The sequence below is a fragment of the Corvus brachyrhynchos genome, unplaced genomic scaffold (assembly GCF_000691975.1).
Source record: "Corvus brachyrhynchos isolate BGI_N302 unplaced genomic scaffold, ASM69197v1 scaffold310, whole genome shotgun sequence".
Classification (NCBI taxonomy): domain Eukaryota; kingdom Metazoa; phylum Chordata; class Aves; order Passeriformes; family Corvidae; genus Corvus; species Corvus brachyrhynchos.
In genome coordinates this window covers 548,359-561,175 of record NW_008236213.1, presented here as the reverse complement: position 1 = coordinate 561,175, position 12,817 = coordinate 548,359, and the positions used below count along the sequence as shown (strand labels likewise).

The 12,817-nt window shown below is 38.2% G+C and overlaps 1 long non-coding RNA gene across 1 annotated transcript in view; it reads right to left on the bottom strand.

Annotated features, from left to right (window-relative positions):
- LOC108449039 overlaps positions 1-5,734 on the bottom strand; it is a 15,953-nt gene extending 10,219 nt beyond the window's left edge. The window contains exons 1-2 of the long non-coding RNA XR_001865140.1: positions 5,725-5,734; positions 1,014-1,024 (exon numbers count right to left, since the gene is read on the bottom strand). This is a non-coding gene — a long non-coding RNA (uncharacterized LOC108449039). The remainder of the gene's footprint in view (positions 1-1,013; positions 1,025-5,724) is intronic.
- Between the last annotated feature and the right edge of the window lie 7,083 nt (positions 5,735-12,817).

Below are 12,817 nucleotides of genomic sequence, written 5' to 3'. Positions count from 1 at the left end.
CCTTCACCAGCAAGCGCGGGGGCCGGGGGGCAGGGAACTGCTCGCAGTCTAATCACGGAAACTACCCAGTCTACCCTGACTGGCTGCCAGGGCAACACAGGGCAACAGTTTTTTTAATAGGAATTTTTCTTCACCTCATTTGTCACGTATGTTGAAGCATATATATATTGGTCCTTCTCAAGACTCCAACACAAAGATAAGGCTGTAGAGAGGACACAGTGGTTTAGATTCTCCAGCTACTGCCTCTGTTGCAACTGGGTATGTTGAACACAGAACATGCAACATAAGGCTGACTATGTATTTTGTATGATCTGCTCCGTGTCCTGCAGAAGCACCAGACTAAAACTGCCACAAAGAACCCCAGAGTGGATACTTCTCTAAGGAGTAGGAACAGGAATAATTTTCAGTATAGATTTCAGGAGATGGGGCTAAACTGACTGTATGATGGATAACACAGGCTACAGATGTCTTTAAAATGCTGCTGCACTGGTCTGCATACCTTTCTCAGTCTGGAATCCTGAAGTGCATTATGTTTGTTTGCTGCTTTCTGTTTTTCAGAGTATAATGATTACTAGTATTACAAATAATATGTTGTGCATCTATTTTATACCCACCTGTGCCACATTGCTGTTGAAAAAGTATAAATACCTCTGAATAAGACCCTTTTTTGTGAATAAGTGCTTTCCCCCCATATTCGGGATTCAACCATGCAAAAAATTACTATAGGTTCCTATATGATTTACACTTTTCATCCACCTGTGTGAAATGATGGTGCCTTGTACTGAGCTCTTACTCTCCGTGTGTCATGGATGGAGTGGTGCACTTCACTCAGAGAAGCAACAATACACTTTATTGATATAAAATAGTGAGTTTACAAAGTTCAGTGGCAAATATGACAGTGGATTAACAAGATTTTATGACAAAGTATGCTTGACTCTTTACTGCATAGAGGACAAGGTCTGACAAAGCTGTCACGGAGATTCTTCCACTGGGTCACGACGTTTAGACAAGACCCTCTTGCATCCTAAATGTCCGTTCAGAGAGGAGTTTAGGTGACGCTGACTCCAGACTTAGACTTGGTCAACAGTTAATGTCTAAAGGATTGTATGTGCACAATCATTCCTTGGTATCGCTTACTTGAGATATCAAAGTTTAGCATGCTGTTAATCACTTACTGATAATGTGCTGCTGCAAGGAATCACTCAACCTCAAGCAATAACCCTGAGACGGCATCCCCTCTCAAGGGAAGACCCTGCCCTTTACATGCAGGAGAGCTCAGTGGACCCTGGAGTGTCCACTATTTAAGGGTTTAGATGACTGATTTACACTCGTATTTGCACACCTGCAGGTTATCTGGGACACAGTTTCAGACAGTCCTTGACTACTATATGCCATCTGTCCCCAAAAACAAGTGGGATGCAGCCATCCCAGCCCCCACTGGTGGCTCCAGCATAAGCCAGGGGCAGCAAAGGAAGGAGGGTGTCACACTGCCACACTGCTGCACCCTCTGTGTTCACAGAGACTGATTTAGGTGGGTGTCTGAGCCCTTACACAAATGAGGGCTGCGAGCCCAAGCACCAAGCTCTGCATCAGCTCCGTGTGCTGCTGCTGTGCCACTCAACTCCCTTACAGTGGTGCTGTAACTGGAGCTCCAGAGGGCTACTCATCAGCTATCTTGAGACATTTCTGAGAGGTGTCAGTAACACCCCACAGAGTGTGCCACGGACACTGGTGTGGAGGCACCACAAAGGCAGGTTGGAGCAGATTTCATTCTGCCTTCTCTGCCTTTTGACACCCACTGACAGGATGTCATTGCTCCACTGGTTGTATCAGCACAAGGAGTGTCAGTAATGAACTGAAAAATTGGTCTTTTGCATTAAATAAAAACTGAAAAAAAATGGGGTTATGGCAAGACTTGGAGTTAAGGTAGGGACACTTACCTACATTCATCAGTTGATTAAGACGGAATTCTGTTTATAACTAGAGACAAGTTAGATTGTCACACAGGAATATCCTGAAAGTATAAATGCTTTTGGGCGTTCCTTCTTTGGTGACATACCCTTCCCATCCCCACCACAGAAACCATCATCATGAAGATCAGTACATCCCTGAAAAAGTGCAGTGGTGTGTTTGTAGGTACCTGTAGGCTCAGAAGCTGGTCCTGGAAGGATCCTAAGAGCCAGATACACAATCACATGTGGATTGGATTTTCTAGAGGTAGAACAACTTACACATCTCTTTGTAAAGTTGTTCTGGAGAGCTCTGAAATGTGAGGTACAGAAATGCCTGCAAATTTGTGAAAGCTGAAGGACATGTTAGGTTTCTTCAGATCCAGCAGATAGGTCTAAATAAATGGTATTGAGGACCGTTTCATAACAATCTCTCTCTTCTGTTTTTCCAGATGAGTACATTCTCTAAAGCTGTAGTTTCTGGTTACTTCAATCTCCCATTCTGAAGATTCCTAAAAAGAGGCAATGATTTCTCATAAAATAAGGAGGTGATGATTAATGATGATAAATTGTGTGGTGATGATTGTCTACCATTACATAGAAATGCAAATAAAAAAAAAAAACATTGTGTAGGAGCTACTCTTAAATTTTGTTGAACTGACAGCTGTGTTCCTCTGGCATGCAATGCTGGTGAGTGACTGTTCTCCAGCCTGTTTCTCCAAACAGGCCTCCATCTCACTACTAAGGTACTGTTGCTGCTGGAAGTGTGTGTTCCCCCATAGAGCATCCAAGGTGTTGTATTGCAGTCTGCTGTGCTCTGCAGAAGAGCTACTTGCTGTCACAGCAACTCTGTGCATGCCTGTGTGGAGGTCTCGGGACAGCACACTGAATGTTAAACTCCTACTAGGGCACTAACACAACTGCTCTGAATCTCACCAGAGAGACTTCCGGTTGTAATTTATGCTGAGAAATGTCATTGTGTACCAAGTTCATCTAGTTCCTGTTGTGCATTTTCAGTGATCACCATTTGCATGTGCCTGTGAAAGAGCTTGCCAGCAGTCATCTATCTCAGGGATGGTCTTTGAAGAAATCCAGAGGAACCATGTCAAGGCCACTGCTCTTTTTTCTGTAAGACTCACTCACATTTATATAGTTCCTACATTCCAGTTTTTGAAACTTCTGATTTCCCTCAGTTGAATTGATTCTCTTTATTGCATTGTGCAAAATGCCAGAGTTGAGTCCTTGGATACATAAATAGAAAATTACGGTAACGCAAACGTGTTCTACTGCTAATAGAATTGAGAAATATACTTCAGGGAATCACATAGGCATGCACACATTATACATAATTATCAAAATCTCACTCTGAATTTTTATTTTCCTATGCAAAGTGACCAGCAAGTAACCTATTTTGCATTTTTTTTTAATACTTAAACAGATCCTTCTCAGTCAAATGGTAAGCCCAGGAGATTTTTTTTTTTAATGTAAATAAGTAATTTAGAAAACAGCCTTAATTTCCCAATTATAATGGATCTATAATTTTTTATATTGCAAAGGGAAGTTTTATATGGCACTCCAAGACCTTGCCAAAGTGCAATCTTTTTTTGGTGAATGCAGAGTATTATAAACTGCAAATAAAATGCATTTCTGATTAATACCATGTGTCCCTTTGACACAACACTGTGATAGTTAAATTCAGTTGTGCATGGTATTCTTAGCTTCTTGAACAAAAATAGTGTGCAATTTCATTACAGAGAAGGAACTTTTATGAGCACTTGATGATCACTGCAGTTATGTATTTGATATTAAGTCCAATTCTGTTCTCACATGAAAATTTTCAGAGGGTTTGATCTCAGTGGTGAGATGGAGCAGTCTGTTACTGTGGGTCTTTCTGAAATTATTCCTCTCCTGCTCCAGTGCTGTGGGAACTCTAAATTTTTGGGATTAAATTGGTCTGGATAGTTTACGGAACAGGTTTTTTGTCAGTATTTGTTTAGATTCTGAATAAAGTTGCAAAGCGTGCTGCTGGCTTATGCCGATGCTCAATTCTAGATTCTTGTACTGTGCTGAAGTTGCAAAGACAGTTTCTCTTAAAGCATGTTACAAAGTATCCATGTTCCACGTATATGGTCCAGGAAAAGGACACTTTATTTTAGGCAGCAGAAAAGGGATCTCCAGTGGAGAGATCATGTTGGCTTTTTTGAAGCTTATATTCTAAACACAAACTTTTCTTCAATGAGAGCAGCATAAGAGGACCACCTTAAATTATAGATTCATGCTTTTCTTTCAAACAGTAAATAATTTCCTTTAAATTATTTTGTCTATGATATGTGGATATTTGAGCTTATGTAAAAGATACTGAAGTGTAAATATTTGAGGGAAAGTAGAATTTGCAGCAAACTTTCTTTGTGACAGGGTTTTTCCCCTCAGCTGTTGCTCTACTAGCAACACTGGCTCTCTAACCAGTAAAGAATTACAGTTATGGAGTCTACTGTAAATTATTCCACATTAATCGAGCTTCACAATTTTATTTATTTTCCATCTGTTGCCTAATCACTTACTGGAGCAATATACCAATAAACTAGTCCATGGGATTAATGAGCCCTTATTGAGGTTGATGAAAGGTCATCTTGTTATGATGAACTAGATAGGAAAGTAGTCTGACCATTTTGAAAGAGGGTTAATTTTTCTCTTTTGATGACGATGATTCAGCAGACATAATATTTCTTTCTTCTTCCCCATTTCTTTCTCAGATGTGACTTTCATCTGGAAAATTGCATCCTAACATGAATTCTATAATAGTATTACAAAAAGCCCCTGGAACCCCTTACTGACACTAGTGCAAGTGAGGAATTCTAGTTTTGTGGTGTTCCCATGTGAAATATCATCCCTGTATATCTGTTTGCAAAAGCAGAACCTGAAAGGATTTTTCTGATTATATGGTTGTGTAGTAAGACATTTCCCTGTGTAGGAATAGTCTTTAAAACTGTTCCACATTTTCTAGATCCTCTTCCCATGTAAACATAAATTTATGGATGCTGTTGTTCACGAACTTGCTTACCCATTGTTTTAAATCAGCTAGTTACATCATACCTTGTTAATTTCAGGCTTTCTTTATCCAGTTACAAGAGGTCATTGTGGAAGCTGTCGAGTGTTTAATACTGACAGTTCAGATATTCAGACCTCTGAGTCCAGTGGAGATAGAGTAAGTACCTGAAAGCCCATCCTGTCCCTCTGTCCTTCAGCTCTTCAGAGTGGTGGTGTTTGTGACACTGTTGTACAACCACGAGCTTTCAGTGGGGAAAAAGAACTTTTTCTCTCTGATGCCCCATTTTGTAAAAGGCAAGTAATTTAAAGTAAGGGAAAAAAATAACCTTTATAAATCTGGTTCATTCTCTCTGTTTTGGGGTTTTTTTTCAATAGAAAAAAAGGCATTTACCAGTATCTGCTTGCACACAGCTCTTGGAAGTGAAGAACTGGTTTATCTGTCTGCCATGTACCTCATTCATGCTTATTTAAAACAACTCACAATAGAAAGTTAAGAGAAGACAGAGATGTCAGGCTGATTTGTTGGGAATGAAGCAAGCAGCAGAAATAGTGTAACTTTTTCTTATCAATATTCATGCTGCAAGGGTGAGCATGGTAAATGGTTACCTATTATTCGACTAAATAAATGTAGAAGTTGCACACTGGATATGTTTATGTCACAGAAAAAAAATCCATTTATATTTAGAATTAAAATATTTGCATACAGGATCATTTAAGATAAATAGACTTAATATTTATGCAAATATACTTCAAATACTGTTGGTGATTTGTGATAAATATCTTTAATACAAAAAAAGCTTTTTGTTTTGTAGCCACTCTGAGGCAAAAAAAAAAAAAAGAAAGCCTGTCACAATATTTTATGTTTTTTCTAGGATTATAGAAGGATGACTGTGTTAAACACTAATAAGCCAAGAGCAAACAAAATTAAATGTTAGAAAAAAACATCTTTTGGGGAATATTGTGTGCTGCAGCCAAATTCCCCTCATCCTTACCCTTGATCTTCATTTTCTGCCTCAGTTCATAGCTATGTCTTCTAGAGAAACGTGAGTTTGTGCCTGTGGCTTTTAGAGAAACCTGTATTTATTTCTGCTGGGTGGTTAGGTTCTTGTTTTTATTTTCTTTTTTTCCCTCTATAGTTTCCAGAGCCCAGAAGGTAAGCACAAGAGTAAAGAATAAAGCTGACTCAAAACTCACTTGTGAGTTAAAGAAAAAGGGAGAAATTAAAGTTAGAATAGTTGAACTGAGCTAAAAATATGAAATATCTGTAAAAGAGCAAGGCAGAGGGCAAAGAGGAAGGATAAACATGTTGGGTGGGATGATTGAGTGGGATGTAACCAAGAGAGGGATTTTCAGATTGCTCCCACCTCACCAATCTGGAGGGAAGAGATTACTGTTCCTTATGTAAATCCTAGATATGTTACACCAGTGAGTGCTATATGAATGAAGGGATGGGACCTGAAAGGGAATTCTGTCCTTCTCAGTTGTACCCACTTGGAAAAATTAAAGGAATGACTGCCCTTCTAGGTGCTGTTTCTCTGTTGATCCTTTTATAGCACAGATAAACTCGATGCAAATAAGATCATCAGTAGTGAAAATTACACCTTTGTTGTGACTGTAAAAATGAAGTAATGAAAAAGTCTGCAAGGAAAGAAGAAGAAGAGAAGATAATAGCAGTGGAAAGGGGGGAGAAATGAAATAGTGTTCTTGAGAGCTAGGTATTTGCACACTGGTGGAAAGCTGGTGATACATGCTACCTATGTGATTTTTGCTTTTCATCCAGGTACTTATGATGGGGATCAAATGTATGTTTCATTAAGTCTGCATTTTTATGAGCTCCTTCTTTTGAGAAAAGCTGATAAAGCCCAGTCGACTGTAGTTTTTTGCTATTACATGATTTTATTATGGTTAAAGTAATATTGCCTTGTGTTTTGGAAGTACGGCTTCCAGAATGATGAAACTTTTCCATTACATCTATTTTTGTAAAGAAGGAGAAACACAAGTTACTTTTAGTTCACTTTATACTAAAATACAGATTACCTGGCTCTAGCTCTGTAACTGTTTATTCTTGTTTTTTAATAAGTTCTGTTGTGAACAAATGTGAGTACATTGCCACAAAACTGCTTTGCTCCTCATGATTGAGAACCTTCTCTTGTCATTATTTTTGCCCTTTAGTGCCATTAAAAGAGCAGAGACTTCTGGAAAATTGTGGCGTGCAGCAGAGATGTGTTGGCTTGTTGAAGTTGTTTGTCCTTTAGGAAGATTTTATTGTCTGGAAGGTTGAAATGAAGCTCCCATTCAAAAAATTTATGGTAAAAATGCTTATAGAATTCTAAGAAAAAAACATATGTATCTATGTGAATTTACTGAGTTTATTCAACTGGACATGTGATACTGATAGTTACTATAAATCTCTGTTTTGTAAACTTCATGCCATGTATCACAAGGGGAGAAACATTCAGAAAGCTTTTTGTGGGCCAAATAGAAGAATTGCTGAACTGGAAAGCTGTTGGCTACCCAGAGTTTCCTGGGTGTGGTGCAAGAGGATGGTCTTCTCTGTTTAGCATGGAAATCTGTCCTGAAAATAGCTGTCTTCTTACTCCAAGTTGAGCTACCTTGGTGAAATCACAGAATATTCTGAGCTGGAAGGGACCAGCAAGGATCATCTCTTCAGTGAATGGCCCATGCAGGGATCAAAGGCATGACCTTAACATTATTAGCACCATCTCTAACCAACTGAGCCAATCTCAGTGGCATCACCTCTGTAGCAATATGCTCCAGTTTAGCCATAGGGCCTCCACAGTTCTAGTGGCATGTCGTTGTTGGGGCAGTCATGACACACACAGACAGTGCCTTGGACAAAGGGCAAAAAGCCGTTTATTAAACAAAGCAGCCTCTTTTATACACCTTTTGTATGTTATCATTTGTGTTACAGATTCATTGGCTGCTAAACTACTACAACAGACTCATTGACTAGTACTAACTACAACATACTACCATTGGCTACCTATGGCATAAGCATTCAAGCATTCAGAAGAATAACAGGTGCGGATATGTTGCTGTTTTCTCCTTCTACTGTTTAACTTTCATGCTTCTGTTGATACTACATTTTCATGGGTAAAAACTAATTGTTTTTCTTCTCACGGACTTGTCTCACAGTCCTTCTCTAGCTGAAGTAATAGGCCATAATTTCACAAAGGCAACAAGGCCTTCATTTTATAACATGTAACTTAAATGCCACATTGGCAGAGGATTTTATATGGCAGTGTGAATCTCCTTTTTCACAGTCATTATGTCAACACTGTAACAAGGTCTAATAATGCTTAACAAACACACTGACCCTATTGCAGAAGAATATTAGATGTGGGGTTTTTGGGTTTTTTTTTGAGTCTGTGTCCAGCAGCCTGTGCAAATCTTTGACAGAACTATTTATCAGGAGTAGGAAAGCACGGTAGTTCACTTGGAGATGCAACCTACTGAAAACACATTTCCTCTTCTGGAACTTCAGTATTTTTAATGTATTTATGCCCTTTGGATTTTTGCATGCTCTGCTTGTATATTTTTAGAAGTTCTTTGAATCAGTGTATGTAACTTTGAAAAAATTATGAGAAAAATTTGCCTTCTGATGCCTACTTAGTGTAAAAGAGTGATGAAGAAACAAGGTTTAAAAGCCACACCTGGACATCAGTTCTCTACTCAGGTCCACAAAGGTGAATATTTTCCCTTCAGTTGCCATGAAATTTTGCCCAAGTTTACACTGAGCAGAAACTGAGCAATTGCATTCACAAAGAAATGGAACAGTTCTTTGGGGTCATAAACAACATGACAAATGCCTTTATTTGTTTGTTTCAGTCAACATTTATTTTCCATGACGTTAACATAAGTGCAAGCCTTGCAAGTCAAAACACAGCATCACAAGAGCAGAAATCACTAGTGTGCTGAAATGTACAAGTACCTTGAGCACTAACTCTGTGTAGCCCTGCCTCTGCTCTGCCCACCAGCTGTTTCCTTCCACAGTAGTTGAGTCTCATGTAAGTGCCTCTGCACAATTTTCAGGCATCAGTACATTAATCCAGAACAAAAGATATAAGAAACCCAATACGAAGCAAAGATTTTACAAGAGATCAAATTCTGCAATATTTATCTGTGCTTCAGCAGGGGAGGTTCCCATAACAGCTAGAGAACCACTTGAGAGTAAATTATCTAGTTATAGTTAAGATAAACAACAACAATCCTGAATCCAAATTTTCATTTGTTTTTATATTTAATGAAATGCTTGAGAGTATTACTTGAGCAAGGATGTAAAAATGTTTCTTTTGCTCTTCTTTTGTGCTTCTCCTAAGGAATTTACAAATGAAAAAGCAATATTCCTTATCTCTGTTGGTCTGCATTTATGCAATACTTACAGTCAGAATACCATTATTTGCCTGGAAAATACTTGTAGAAACAACTCTAGTTATAAGGTGGAAAGAAAACTAACATAATCAGATTGCTGATCTTGTGGCTCCATCATGTCCAAAATTGTCCATAGCAATTCCTTTGTGGAATTGGTACTGATGCTAGCAACAGCTTGGCATGGGAAAAAGCACAGAGAGCCCTCTTCTGCAGGGTGAGGTTCACTGTCGCAGCCATCCCAGCCCTGTGCTTTTGCCTTCACTTTTGATTGTGATTAAGGATTCACATAGAGAAAGTAAATGTATGAGGTTCCGGTATATTGAGGAAATGTTTGACCTGTATATTTCTGTAGAAAACATACTAATAGACGAAAAAATTGTTCTATTAAAAAATTGTAGCAGTTTGGAAAGGGACAGTACCAAATAACACTTAGAGGAGGAAAGAAACTAATAAGCCATGATGTAACCAAATCCTAATGTTCAATCATATCCAAAGGAATACTAGGTTATAAATTGGAAAGAAAGACCTTTATTTTTTTTTTTCTAATATGGATGGACCTTACAGTATTCAATGAAGTGTGAAAACTCCAAAGTGCACTAAAACAGAGAAAATGTGTGGCAGTGTGTCAGGGACTCCAATCCTTTCAGCTGTGGAGAGCAGCTCAGGTAGGGTGCATGGTGACTGAAGACATACCACGTGGGTGTGAGCAGGAGATGCAGTGATATATGATGTGGAAGTGGCATAAGTAATAGTAAGAAGAAGAGATAATCAGCTGTAATAAACATGAGGGTCCATTGGATGTCTCCGTTGTTCTGTTTCAATGAAACAGATGCTCTGCCTTGCAGATTCAGCACGGTAACTCTGGGATATGGTTTTAGGCTGTTATGAGTTCTGCAGCAAATAACTTTTTTTATGGAACAATAGCAATGAACACTACACTGAAAATTGCCCAAATGGCTGCTATAGGATTTCCCATTTTGGTCAGTGAGGTGTTAGGATTCTGGGCTGCCATCAAACCTCAATGATTCTGTGGTAATAAGTATAATAATAATGTTGGAATTTAATTAAAACTGAAGGTTGTCAATTTTCTAAATAAATGCCATTTTGTAATGAAAAAAAAATTTGATAGAAAAAGGTCTCAGCTGTTTAACTAATTTGAAATGTTTGTGGTCCTCAGGAGCCTGAGTTTCAGTGAATAAATTGTTTATGGAAGAAAATTAAAATGCTTGGGCAATTCCACAAATATGGAACTCCAGAGGGATCTTATACTGTGCTTCAGTTTTGGTAACTGTTTAGGGAAGCATTGGAGAGAGAATCAGAAATTCAGCTGCCATAGCTTTTAGATGCTGTTTCTGCCAGAAGCACCGGAGAATAATTGTTCTCTTTTACCTTATATTTATGAATATGAAAACACCTTTGATAACATAGTAGTGATGTGGACTGCTCCAGCTGAGGGAAGGGCAGCCATAGTTACTTGCATCTTTACTGCAAAAAAGGCAAGAGGAGAAGGCAGTAGAGATCAATTTTTATTTATCTCTAAATTATTTAGGTTTGAAGCTCAATCTTCAGTTTGTAATTTTATGTCAGTGCTTAGTGTTATAATTTCACTGATTTTTTTTCTTTCTATTCTAAGAATAGAAAGTGTGTAGTAGTCTCTGTTCCACTATGTTTTAGAAGGAAGCATCAGGGCTGTTTAAAATAGGAACTTGCTGTAAAACCTCAGGAATTATTTCGTAAAGGCTCTTCTCCTGTGCAAGGCAGGAATAGTTCCGTCACTCATCTAGAAGTGCAGCTGTGCCTTTGGGATGTGCTCTAGCCCTTGCTTTGATTTATCCTCCTCCTAGATTTATTTTTGATCCTCAAGACACATTGAAATGCTACCACGTACTAACAGGCATTTGAGAATCTGAAAAGCTGAGAGAAAGAGAAAAATTTTCATAATGCGTGTGTGAGACAGGCATAAGTTGGTTTACAGTTTATTTTATGGATGAGCATTGTATTTTTAATGAAATTTAAATGACCTGGAGCTTAAAATAGGTGTCTGATCTATTACAGTGAAATATTGGTAATCCTTTTGAAAGACCTGCATCTAAATTGCAATTTACTTCATCTGTAGCTCTTCCTTTCATTTTTTTTCTGTTTGTTTTAGACAAAAGACTTTGGGTTTTTTTTTAAATAAAAGGCTTTTTTTTCTACTTGGGGGGGATTCAAAAGTTAAAAAGAGAACAAAGCTATTCTGAACTTGAGTTGTCCATTTGTTCTCATTATAGAGAGGAAACCGGGTTTGTATCTTGTAAAAGGCACACAGGAGTGTTAGAATTGATGCAAATGTTGTGCTTGGAGCCTGAAATCGTTAGCCTGGCCTGGATAAGCAACGCTGTAGTAGGCAGATATATTTGAACAACACTGAATTACAGAAACATCAACAACAAAACAATTAAAAGCTTGTGGGTGGTAATTTATTTAAAGCAACTACAACTGTCATTTCTGTAGCAGAAAAAAATGTAATAAATGTTTTTGCAGCACTTCTGTTATTCTCACATCCATGGCAGTCTGTTTAAAGAGAATTGGGGGATTTGAATATTCAAATCCTATTGACATGAAAAAGGAATTGTCAGTTTAAGAGTCTAATTGGAAGTCTCTGCACTCTTTAACAGATACCACAATCCAGAAGGAAATTGTTAGTGAGAAAAAGCTGAGTTTCTTGAGAAAGAAGAGCATTTCTAGGAGCCACTGCTCTAAATAATTAATCTGTCTCTCCTGTGTGGCTGCACTTTCTTCCATAGGAAATGTTGACTTTGTCAACTAAGTGGGAGCCCGTGCCCAGTAGATGATAATTTTAAGATATGAAGAGGATTTATAACAGTGTTCAGCATGTCAGCTCTGTACTGTTGGGGTAACTGCTAACAGTGCCAGCCCCAAATGACAAAGTTTGTTTAGGCAGTGGCTTTGTTTAACCTCTAGAAAGAGCTGTAAGTTCTTCTGAAATTCCTGAACTTTTGATTATAAAAATGTCTCTGTCCAGGCTGGGTGCTTATCTATTAACCATAATAACTTCAAAAATCCAACAAAACCAAAAAAAAAAAAAACCAAAACAAAAAAAAAAACAAAAACAAAACAAAAAAAACCCCAAAAAAAAACCATCAAAAGCAGACCATAAGGAAACCATGGATTGTAAATATAGCAGTGTTTTATCAAGATGCCTAGGTTCCTGAGGCCTATACTGCATGGGTTTTATAGAGAAATAGAAAGGTGATTTTCTTTTATTTGTGAGCCATTTGTTGTTGTTTCAACAGCTTGTAAAGAAAGGGTAGGACTGCTGTGTTTCCAGTGACTCTGTGATCAAGAAATTCTGGGCAGAAAAGTAAGTGTAAACCACTATGTACATCCAAGAATCTAAGCCAAATGCATCCAGAACCTTCCTAGAA